We start from the raw sequence: 13,533 nt of genomic DNA, 5'->3' as shown, positions 1-13,533 counted from the left end.
TGGTCGCCGACGCATTAAAATCCAAATTAGCAGGCAGGTTACAAGAAATGGCCTCACGACTCAGAACGCCCTGTTCAGATACCCCATTTAACATGGTAATATACTGCAGCTCTCTTTAATTTCTGCCATCCCATGTCTACTTTCATTTTCCTGAGTGGCGAAACATGGTATTCACAGATGAGTCCAGATGACCTCTGACGCAAGGTGATGGATGTTTTAGTGGGTAGCGACACATGGCAGTTGGTACCTGCCAGATTTTGTCCAGATAATCGACATATCTCCAAGATTCTCTGATGTTGAGGGGAGGGTTCAGTATTTACAGCCATATAGATCCGTCGTTGTCCATGGTCGTCAGGCAGTACATCGAACAGTCGCCATTGGACTTTGTGGTGGCTGCTGCGTGTGGCGGTGGCTCTGAATTCCTTCTAGAGTCAGGACCCATGCGGCGGGTTTCAGCAGGGATGTCATTCGAAGCCTGAACATTGAAGGAATGGAATGGGCGGCGGTGGGTCCCAACCTAAATCTCATCGCGGATGTGTGCAACACGTCTGATAGATCTGTTCATGGAGTTCTGTTCCACCGCAGGTTCTCCATGAAATTTCATGGGCTCTCAATGAAGACTGGGAACAGATCCAACAGGACGACCTTTGTGTTCTTACCAGAAGCATGCCACTTAGCTGTTAGGCGGTGATAAACGATGACGGGGGAGGGGGGGGGGACAAGTTGTGAAGCTTTCAAAGTATAATGAAAATTGGATGACTGACTGTTTCCACTTTGCTTTTGACACATGTCGGATGTTTCCATTGTTTTACGTGGGGCACCGAGGATTTGGTGACATTTTTTGTGTGCCTGATTAATGAAAGATAAAGGTTTAATTTCGTAACATACCCAGTCTTCAATTATTGCCCAATGGAGTAGGGGAGACCTCTAAAGTCATTTTCCCCTAATTCTGTAGAGCAGGCTATATTAGCACATTTCTAGATTCAGAATGTGCTGCATTTACATTTGGTCTCACTTTTTTTCTATTTAAAAAGGGCATCTTCAAAATAAGCATTTTGATTTTTCCATATAACATATATTTCAAAGCTGGAGAACGTAAGTCAACCACGTCGCCTTCGCATAGAAGAGCACAAGCGATGAACGGTACATTTTTATCATACTGTATAAATAAAGTAAAATGTGTTACTACGTGCAATAGCTTCCTGTTCATCCGCATCCTCATCAAACCCGGAGACATGTCTAGTGTCGAAGCATCCAACAGTACCTTTGTATCGAAGTGGATCAGGAGGCCCATCATGATCGCTTTCAACCAATGATTCTTCTCCGGAAAATCGAGAAACTCTTTCTCGCAATTCACGCTCTTCAGGTAATGGTCACAATCCAGGAAACCAAATCGAGTCTCAAAGTGTCTCCAGTCTGCCATCGTCATTTTGTTCCTACCCAGATCCTGCACCATAACCGACATTCGACTGCTAAAACGCGGGAGTAACTTCGTCAAGGCTACAGCTCCATCCACAACAAATAAAATTTTAATTTTCTGTATTATGGGCAACAGGTTCTACAAATTTTTCACATGACATCATACCTGTGTTTCAGCGGTTACTGTACTTTATTTCACTTTTGCAGTTTTCGTCCTGAGTGGTCAGCAAGGTTTATTGCCATACAGGGAACCCGGATTCCATTCCCGGTACTGCCACAAATTTTTCCGTGATGGGAGAACCGGTACGGAGCGCACTCAGCCGTGTGAGGCCAGCTGAGGAGCGGCTCGGCCGCTCAGCAGCGAGTTCAGAGGTCAAGAGACCGGACAAGGACTGGGAGAGAGGCGCCGCGTTCTCACTACGTACCCTAGATAGCGGATGCGATGACGCCAATGGCAGAGGACAACACGGCAGGTGGCCTGTCTAGGGGCAGAATTACAATCTCTGAGTATGTGCCATTTTCAGGCATCTACAAAGCGTAACATAACAGAATGAGAAAAACGTAATATAAGATCAACCATATATATAACCCAGTTTTGGAGGTTTTTAAAATTCATATATTTACAATATTTGATGATATGTCACGGAAATGAAGCAAGCACGCTTTGAACACTGTACCATGACTTGTAGTGAAGTTGCATGCATATGGAATATCGTCTCAGTTACGTGACTAGATTCGACATTTCCTGTCAGAGAGGTCAAAGTTCGTAATAATTGGCGGAAGTCATCGAACATAACGGAAGTGATTTCTGGCGCTCCCCAAGGTGGTGTTATAGGCCCTCTGCTGTTCCTTATCTGTATAAATGCTTTAGGAGAGAAACTGAGCACCCATCTTAGGTTGTTTGCAGATGATGTTGTCCTTTATCGTCTAGCAAAGTCATCAGATGATCAAAACATATTCAAAGCGGTTAAGAAAAGATGTATGTATGGTGGAAAATTGGCAACTGACACCAAATAATTAAAGGTGTGAGGCCATCCACATGAGTGCTAAAAGGAATCCGTTAAACTTCGATTACACGATAAATGAGTCAAACCTAAAGGCCGTAAATTCAACTAAATACCTAGGAATTACAATTACGAACAACTTAAACTGGAAGAACACACAGAAAACGTTATGGGGAAGACAAACCAAAGATTGCGTTTTGCTGACAGAACACTTAGAAAATGTAACAGATCTATTAAAGAGACTGCCCACACTACGCTTGTCCGTCCTCTTTTGGAGTGCTGCTGAGCATTCCGGGATCCTTACCGTAAAGGATTAACGGAGCGCATCGAGAAAGTACAAACGCCTATTCCTGTCATACGACGGCTCATAAATTAGCATTTTTCATTCAGTGACACATAGATTAAATAACCTTCCATTAAAAAAGCCAGCAATTCAAAAAGAAATTAACACATTTGGTTATATAGCCTATTGAAATAATTTTCACCCCAACATATTCACAAAATTGTACTACAAATGTAAAGCCGAGTACACATGTAGCAACAAAGTAGCGGGACTTTTTATGGGGACAGTCGTGATACAATGTCTCGAGACTGTCGCTAAACAATGCCACGCATCCACATGTAAGAAGCCAGTTGCGATACAGAAATCAGAACGCGATGTCACAAGAAATAGCTGTTTGTGCTCTTCATCTCTGTTTAAACAATTTAGTGTTGTTAAGAAGCAAAAAGCGTAAACCTAAACGGTTCTGGACGAGGAATTTATTTTCTGGTGGAGTTACTACAGCTTTGAAATACTGAAGCTAGAAAATTGCATTGGTTTCAGAAATTTTTTCAGAATGAGCCCTACCGATTTCGAAACCCTTCTGCAAATGGTTGGAGAAAAGATTTCGAAAGAAAACACTATATTTAGGGAAACCATTCCAGCCTCAGTCAGGCTAGCTATCACCCTCCGGTTCCTTGCTAGCGGCGAATCATTTTCCAGCTTGATGTACACCTTTCGAGTGTGAAAACAATCAATTTCAAGTATAGCTCCAGAAGTCTGTGAAGCCATAATTACTTCGATGAAAGGGTTTGTAAAGGTAAGAAGTAACTCAATTTTTATTTATTACATTTTTCGTTTTAAGAATGAATTAATTACAAGTATACAATTTGGTCATTTTTTAAATTACAGTGATTTGAAATTTTCAGATAAACCGTCTATGGTTTGGCCTTCTCTGGTCCATTTTGAGAAGGAGGTTCCAGATCTTGCGAAGATGTTGAGGGTGTAAAGGAACAGTCTGAAGAGTATGAGTTTTCGCCATCTGTACTATGGGATGTTGATGGTGAAGAATAGAATGGAGGTGGAATTGTTTGAAGTGGGCTTAACTGGTTTGAACTGACCTGTGGTGAATATCCTATCGTGCTGTACATTCCCATTTCCTATTTTAAGAATATGTCATCAGTTTCACGCTCGGCTAATGAAACTTCGATGCGACTTCTACCGCAGTTTCTTAATTTATTAGCAACGTGCTCTCCGTAAACCGCAAATTCATCTCGGCTCCTAACAGCCTCAGTTAAAGACTTCATGCAGCTTACTGTATCCCTTGTAATGTCAACATTGTGATCTGCAGTATCGGTGGCCTTCTGAATTCTTCTTTTGGTAGAGTGGACTGTCGTTCATCATATCGCTCTTCTTCTGTTCCGCTGTCGTTATCCTCCTAGGGAAAAACCAGCAATTTCATTGAACTTATTTTGTTTAACAGCTGTTACTTGTATTTATCGCTTTAATATTAATGTATTTTGTTTAATATTTCAGATGCCAAAATCTAACTCCGAATCAACAGCAATAGCAGAACAATTCGCAACCAGATGGAACTTTCCTCAGTGTTTAGGTAGTATAGACGGCAAACACATACAGATAGTGGGGCAGAAAACAGTGGCAGCATGTATTTCAGTTATAAAGCAAACTGTATATTGTGTTTCTTAGAGTAGGTGATGCCAATTATAGCTTTATAAATGCTGATGTGGGATCTCAGGGCCGAATATAGGATGGTGGTGGCTTAAAATTTACATCTTTGTACAAGAAAATGATGCAAAAGAAACTAAATATCCTTCCAGATAAAGCACTGCCAGGCATATCTACCCCTGTTCCTTATGCATTTGTAGCAGATGATGCGTTTGCATTATCCACCCATGTGTTGAAACCTTATCCAGCCAGCGATTGTGTTCAACATCAGCAGAAAAGAGCTCGACGCATTATTGAAAACATATTTGGCATTTTAAGTTCCCAATTCAGAGATCTCTTAAAACCTATTGCACTGGATCCCGATGAAGAAAAATCTGTGGTTATGACATGTACTTATCTGCAAAACTTCCTAAGAAGTAATTCTGAATCAAGGAAGTTTTATAGTCCTCCAGGATCGTTTGATTTGGAAGACATTGACGGAAGTTTGATAGAAGGACAGTAGAGATCTGAATCACCAAATAGTCTAATAAAATTGCAAAGTATTCCTGTAAAAGCACCTACCGATGTGCACAAATTTCGAGATGAATTCAGAGATTATTTTATATCTCCAGCAGGAGCGGTTTCTTGGCAAAACAATAACAATAGGGGAAATGGCACATATTTGCTGGATAATTAATTTTATAATTATTTTTCCTTCATTGCCAATGAAAATAATTATCTGATGTTAATAAAGTTAAAAATAAATTTAAATGCTTTGGTAAATTACTTTTAAAATACTATAAAGGATACAATTATACAAAATACTTACGGTACGAGTAAAAAGAGACTGTGTAAATTGTTAAATTAAATAAAGTTCACTTACTACGGCATATGTTTCTTCTTCCGCTTCATCACAGTCAGTGTCCTGGCTTCCTCTGGATTCTGTTCCTTGTAACAAAAACAGCAATGGTATGTACCCAAACCAGTTGCACTTTATGGGGGACGAACCACTTTTTTTTTTTTTTTTACTCGGATAACTTTTTATGTTCGCGCCTAAACTGTGATTTGTGGATTTTTTTCCTCCATTTCATGGTGTGACATCTGGTATTCTTTACCTAGAGATTCCATAGCATCCCTCCTCATATTTCTGTTTTTATATTACCCACATGTCACATCCCAAAGACAAGAGCAAGCTTGAAAATCTTCAATTATTTTCATTGTTGCCTCCATTCTGGCCAGGTACAAAATGACGCACACACGTCAAAGTTCACGTACGGACTGCGAAATGTCGCGCGACATTACATCATGTTCCCCGTTTTGACGGGGACCCTGAGACTCGAGACTTTTGTCTGGCAACACGAGAAAATGTCCCGGAACAACACTGAGAGCTGTCTCGGGACACGTGTTCCACGACTTTTGTTTCTAGGTGTGTACGCGGCGTAAAACATCAATGCAGAACACAATACGTAGGGGGATATGCATAACTCAGAAAGTAAGATATGTACCAGCAGTCTACCTTGGTAGAATCTCCAACAGAATTAATGCACTTTTTAGAGCCACAAATATTCAACTAGTCTTTTGAACCAATAACAACCTTTCAATAAAACTACGTTTCGCCACCACCAGAACACCCAAATTTCACAACCCAGGAAAATATAAAATCACACGTGGCAGCTGTAATAGCTTTTACATTGGTCAAATAAGAAGAACTTTTAACGTGAGATAAAGAACACATCAATGAGAGCAAATATATTCAGTCGAGCTTCTTTCTGCACTCGAAAAACGAAAATGACAGCGCTGATAAGATCGAAAATGCACTACAGGTTCCGCAAAGAAAACCAACAGATTTTACAGTGAACATTCTTGGAGAATTAGAAAGCTATGTGTACATGAGAAAATACGCAACAAGAAATATTAAATAAACGTACAGAATTTACACACCAGTACTGTCTCACAAACTTTATTGAACTTTTAGGCCACGAAAATGGATAACTGGGAAATAACATATACAACGACCAAAGACAATGGAAACAAATTTTAATTAATAAAATAATATCGCTGCTCATCTGCACAATCTCTGTAGACATATAGCGTCGTAAGAGTGGAACTGTCAAACTGCTGGCATATTGTAACTAATATTTTAGTATCAACATCTTGGCATTTACCATCTTATTGAGGCAGTGACAGTTATAAAACAATCCACGAACGACGTAATATGGCCGTGGCATCAATTTAGACGTGCGTACAATACAGCTATTTTATATAAATGACATTCGCGTCCATACCTGTTCTCACCAAATGTGAAACTGGCGAAAAGTCCGAAACAGTCGTAAATGAAGATTACTTATTATAATTATTACAAGCAGCTACTTGGTGCATCTACTTTAATAACCAAGTCGTTATCAGAAACTACATAGAATGGTCCCAGAGATATTATTGGAACGACGAAAAGTCCGTATGTCAGCCCATAACACATGGTTTCCAAAACGACGGCTCGTTGAGGCCTGTGTTGGATTGACGACAGATTAATCACACTTACAGAATCAGATGAACCCCCACACACTTGAAGTGTAAGTGAGCGTACGGCGTCATGGGCCTGGTGTCCCCCATTCGGGGAAGTTCGGCCACCGATGGCAAGTACTTATTGCATGCGACGCCACATTGGGCGACTTGCGCTTCGGAGATGAAATGATGATGAGGACAACACAACACCCCGTCCCTGAGCGGAGAATATCTCCGGGCACCTTGGCGTGACATTCCGCCACGATGACCACTAAGCTAACGGGGTCGGACTTGATGAACCGCTACAAAAGTTTCGTGAAGTCACATTACATTCCACATTACATTTAAATATGGATTTTGACAAATAGGACTTCACCCCAATCAAGGACGTAGCCAAACGGGGCTGTCCAGGGGATCTGGACTCACCTTATCACGTAGATCAAGTTACTCACGATCTAATTGTGCAGTGAAACTGAAACGTATTTTGATTTTCAATCATACGGCAAAAAGGGGGTATGCAGAATTGATAGCACTGCCAACGACAGTAAAGGAAACAAAAGAAAAATTTGAAGTAGGAATAAAAATTCATGGCTGAGATATAAGAACTTTGAGGTTCTCCGATGACATTGTATTTCTGTCAGAGGCAGCAAAGTACCTGGAAGAGCAGCTGGACGGAGTGGACAGTGTTTTGAAAGGAGGATACAAGATGAACATCAACAAAAGCAAAACGAGGGTAATGGAATGTAGTCGAATTAAGTCGGGTGATGCTGCGGAAATTAGATTAGGAAATGAGACGCTTGAAGTAGTTAATGAGTTTTGCTATTTGGGGAGCAAACTAACTGATGATGGACGAAGTATAGAGGATATAAAATGTAGACTGGCAATGGCAAGGAAAGCGTTTCTGAAGAAGAGAAATTTGTTAACATCGAGTATATAGTATAGATTTAAGTGTCAGGAAGTCGTTTCTGAAAGTATTTGTGTGGAGTGTAGCCATGTATGGAAGTGAAACGTGGACGATTAGTAGTTTAGACACGAAAAGAAGTTTTCGAAATGTGCTGCTACAGAAGAATGCTGGAGATTAGATGGGAATATCACATAACTAATGAGGAGATATTGAAGAAAACTTGGTAGAAGAGAAATTTGTGGCACAACTTGACTAGAAGAAGGGATCGCTTGCTAGGACATATTCTGAGGCATCAAGGGATCATCAATTTAGTATTGGAGGGCTGCGTGGACGGTAAAAATCGTTGAGCGAGACCAAGAGATGAATACACTGAACAGATTAAGAAGGATGTGGGCTGCAGTAGGTACTGTGAGATGAAGAAGCTTGCACAGGAAATAGAGTAGCATGGAGAGCTGTATCAAACCAGTCTCTGGACTGAAGACAACAACAACGGCAAAAAGGGGGTATGCAATGCCGACGACAGATTTAACTATCTATACATCCATTGTACTATGGTCTATCGTCCATCCCTATTTTAGCCGAGTTCAGTTACCGGCCTTGCTTTAGCTCAGCTGATGGCTTATTAATCAGTTGTGGTTGAACGTATTGGAAGTCTATCGTTTATTGATTTTGTTCTGGGTGCTGTTGTGATAATTTCTAGTTCTGGATAAGTTTACAAGGAAAAAGAAGCAAAGTAGATTTTGTTTCATCCGCTAGAGTCATGGTAAGTTAAAAATATGTACGCACTTCTGTAATAATATAATTACCTATCTATAGCAGTCGGTATTTGAAGGCTACTAGAACTTTGGGGTTGCAACATTATAGTATTTCACAAGGCACTGGCGCTGTAATTAACATTACAAATAATATTAAACAAACATCAGTGCGTAAAAATACGCTTCGATTTGTCTGTCTCGTCCAATCAAAAAGTTGCAGTGTCGTTTGTGTTTGGTTTTCATAGGGTCTTCTCAAACTTTTGCGAGATGCCAGTCTCTTCCCAGATCATTCAACAACGTCACAAGCCCCTTTGCCATGGACTTTGGCAAAAAAGTACCACCCTGCTTCCACTTTAACATCTCCCACATAAAAACAGAGGTTTAAGAAGTTCTTTTTGTTTTTTGTATTGGGCAGGGGATGCATATGAAAAATAAAATAACTTTTTTGGAAGTTTGTAAAGTTTCGAGTTGCTTTTGAAAAGTATATTCACCAACTGCATTGTGTCCTAGTGAATTAGGAATAATTACAAAACTCAGATGTTCATCTTTGTTTTCCTCTACGAATTATATAACAAAGGGATGCATTGTGACCTGTTGGTTTGTCCAGTGCTAAATCTGAGCTCCATCGTCTAGAAATACAATCTGATTATCAGAAAAATCACACGTGACAACGAATTCTGATTCTTTCAGATATTTTTCGGCATTTAAGATAATATCTCTTCTCCTTGGCAACGAAGTAGTGCTGAACTAAAGAGGACCACATGCTGCAGAATAAATAAATAAACTTTTATGAATATTTCACCATTGTCTCTAGATTACATGGGTCAACTGAAACCCACTAGCGAAAATATATTTTTGCAGCTGGATTTTCAGTAAAGGGTTGTTCCAAAATTTTACGCATCTCAGATCCACTTAGACAGTAAGCACATTCCCATATGTTACAATCTATAGACCATTGGTTAACACCGAGCGAGGTGGCACAGTGGTTAGCACACTGGACTCGCATTCGGGAGGACGACGGTTCAATCCCGCGTCCGCCCATCCTCATTTAGGTTTTCCGTGATTTCCCTAAATCGCTCCGGGCAAGTACCGGGATGGTTCCTTTGCAAGGGCACAGGCGACATCCTTCCCCATCCTTCCATAACCTGATGAGACCGATGACCTCGCTGTCTGATCTCCACCCCTAACAACCCAATTCCAAACCCATTGGTTAAAAAGTTCTTCCGTGAGATATTAGAATTTTTCCTTTGGTACAATTTTCAGTTCAATATTTTCTATCATTAGTTTCACGTTTTTGTGATTTCTGCACACCTAAACACTGCGTGTATCATTTTGACCATCTACCATATAATGTTTAAGTCTCAGTTCGGCAAATTTAGAGACACTTGATTTCATGCTGGAAAATGTGGCCCTAAAATTTTTTATGCTTACACAGTCTGAGTCTTTTTAAAATCCTTGATTCACTCTGTCTGATTCAAAACTTTGATTCACTCTGTCTGATTCAGTAACTGTCACACAGTCTTCAATGTCTGGCATTGCCTTACTAACCATATGATCTTTATAAAATGAACATACAAACCCCCTTCTCTCTGTTGCTAAGCTTTTCTGTGTTTTTAAATTTGGACCTTCCAAGAAGCCTTTTGATTTAAGAATTCTTTTTGACTGCCTGGCCATATATTTCGGACCATTAAATTCACCTATTACCTTTCAAATGTTCCAATTAACTGGTAAACATATTGGAAGCATGAATCTTTTCGTCCTACTTGTACAACTGGAAAAATTATGTTTCAGATTTTTACAAATTTTACATTTCTCAACATCATTATCGCTTTCCCGACGACAAAGATTCAGGAGAGGCAGAAAAAAGTTTAGGTTTCGTAGTTGTGGAAACTTTTCTTGCTTCCGATGTGAAATACTTTTTACATTTCATTTCTCTTACCAATGGGTGATTCGCCCATTTGTTCAAGATATGTATTAAGCAAATGAACAATCTCTGAAGTAGTTATAAATTCTCTATCACTGGGCAATAATGTTCAACACTTTTCTCACTTAGAGACTGTGCATATTTCAACACAATGATTTCTTCCCTGCATTTATCATACGTTTTTGAACCACTGATTATTTTCAGATACAATTCAGGCATATGTAATGTGACATTCCTGAGAATCTGCTGTCTCTAACAAAGTGACTTGTGTTCTGGAATATACTGCATGCAACACTGTATTTTCAGAGTGTCTGTTTCCATCTTGAGGGAAAGGTGACGTTTTCTGTCCTGAGGAAAAGAAACACCCAGATATACTTAAGCAAAGAATGGAAAGCAGAAATGTGGAATGAGTATAGAGAGCGCCTATACAAGGGTGATGTTCTTGAGGACAATATTATAGAAATGGAAGAGAATGTGGATGAAGATCAAATTGGAGATATGATACAGCGTGAAAAGTTTGACAGAACACTGAAAGACCTAAGTCGAAACAAGGCTTCGGGAGTAGACAACATTCCATTAGAACTACTGACAGCCTTGAGAGAGCCGGGCCTAACAAAACTCTATCATCTGGTGAGCAAGATGTATGAAATACTCTCAGTCTTCAAGAAGAATATAATAATTCCAATCCCAAAGAAAGCAGGTGCCGGATGTGAAAATTACTGAACCTGCAGTTTAATAAGCCACGGCTGCAAAATACTAACACTAATTCCTTACAGACGAATGGAAAAACTGGTAGAAGCCGACCTCAGGGAACATCAGTTTGGATTCCGTAGAAATGTTGGAACACATGAGGCAATGCTGACCCTCCTACGTAACTTAGGAAATAGATTAAGGAAAGGCAAACCTACGTTTCTAGCAACTATAGACCTAGAGAAATCTTTTGACAATGTTGACTGGCATACTCTCTTTCAAATTCTGAAGGTGCCAGGGGTAAAATACAGGGAGCGAAAGGCTATTTACAAATTGTACAGAAACCAGATGGCAGTTATAAGAGTCGAGGGGCATGAAAGGGAAGCAGCGGTTGGGAAGGGAGTGAGACAGGGTTGTAGCCTCTCCTCGATGTTGTTCAATCTGTATATTGAGCAAGCAGTAAAGGAAAGAAAAGAAAAATTTGGAGTAGGAATTAAAATCCATGGAGAAGAAATAAAAACTTTGAGGTTCGCCGATGACATTGTAATTCTGTCAGAGACAGCAAAGGACCTGGAAGAGCAGCTGAACGGAATGGACAGTGTCTTGAAAGGAGGTTATAATATGAACATCAACAAAAGCAAAACGAGGATAATGGACTGTAGTCGAATTAAATCGGGTGATGCTGCGGGAATTAGATTAGGAAATGAGACACTTAAAGTAGTAAAGGAGTTTTGCTATTTGTGGAGCAAAATAACTGATGATGGTCAAAGTAGAGAGGATATAAAATGTAGACTGGCAATGGCAAGGAAAGCGTTTCTGAAGAAGAGAAATTTGTTAACATCGAGTATAGATTTAAGTGTCAGGAAGTCGTTTCTGAAAATATTTGTATGGAGTGTAGCCAAGTATGGAAGTGAAACGTGGACGATAAATAGTTCAGACAAGAAAAGAAGCTTTAGAAATGTGGTGCTACAGAAGAATGCTGAAGATTAGATGGTTAGATCACATAACTAATGAGGAGGTATTGAACAGAATTGGAGAGAAGTTGTGGCGCATCTTGACTAGAAGAAGGGATCGGTTGGTAGGGCATATTCTGAGACATCAAGGGATCATCAGTTTAGTATTGGAGGGCAGCGGGAGGGTAAAAATGGTAGAGGGGGACCAAGAGATGAATACACTAAACAGATTCAGGAGGATGTAGGTTGCAGTAAGTACTGGGAGATGAAGAAACTTACACAGGATAGAGTAACCTGGAGAGCTGCATCTAACCAGTCTCTGGGGTGAAGATCACAACACCAATACTTAATGTTACAGTAGAAAATCACTTATTAAAAATTAGCCATTCACTCCTACATTTTCCTGATTGGTTTATTTCACTTAATAGCTCCCAATAACACCTTGTTTTACTGAAACACTTAATATTTTATATAAACAATAACCAGTCCACAGGTAACTAATTTATTACAAACAACCACCTCAGAATACTTACACTCAGGAAGGGCTGCACTCATTCTATGAGTATTGTTGTAATCATTAAAATGAATACACAGTTGAGTTATAAAAAAAATGGTTCAAATGGCTCTGAGCACTATGCGACTTAACTTCTGAGGTCATCAGTCGCCTAGAACTTAGAACTAATTAAACCTAACTAACCTAAGGACATCACACACATCCATGCCCGAGGCAGGATTCGAACCTGCGACCGTAGCGGTCGCGCGGTTCCAGACTGAAGCGCCTTTAACCGCACGGCCACACCGGCCGGCAGTTGAGTTATAAGAAAGAAGGCTTCAGTCTCAATTTATTTTAATAATGAAGAAATTAGTATTCCAAATTTTTGCCTGTGATTTACAACAATATTAACTACTCATGGAATATATTTTAAAATTTTAAAATGTACTCTTTGAAAAAAAAATTGAATTAAAGTTTTAAATATTTTAGTGCAATACTGGATACGTTCTCACGCCAATCTACGCAAATCAGAATTTGGAAAATCATGTACTGAGTTTTTAAGCGACTTCATCCGTGTTGATGGATATAAACCTGACCCAGATAAACTTCATCGCTGTTCCCACAACTGAAAGACAACTACTAAGTTTTCTTGGGATCATCAATTTTTTTGGCGTTTCGTTCATTATTCAGCTTTGGATATATCAAGACTTTGTTACCCAAGTGGGAAAAACTCTGATTCTGGGATGATCGGGCACTAACTGAATTTCTGAATCTGAAACATGCTTTGTTGAATGCCCCACTGTTATCACACCCATATCTTTGTAAAGACTTTTGTAACAGACAGTTCCAAAACGGAGAAATAGAAGAAACTTGAGTGATCGTCACGAAAAGTATTGGCTTAGCCAGTCGTGTATTTTCCATAAAACAAATTGTTCCATTACAGAACTCTAGCCATTGTCAATTGT

The sequence above is a fragment of the Schistocerca cancellata genome, chromosome 6, assembly GCF_023864275.1.
Source record: "Schistocerca cancellata isolate TAMUIC-IGC-003103 chromosome 6, iqSchCanc2.1, whole genome shotgun sequence".
Classification (NCBI taxonomy): Eukaryota; Metazoa; Arthropoda; class Insecta; order Orthoptera; family Acrididae; genus Schistocerca; species Schistocerca cancellata.
The sequence above is the reverse complement of the archived record's forward strand: the minus strand, read 5'-3'. Positions refer to the sequence as shown.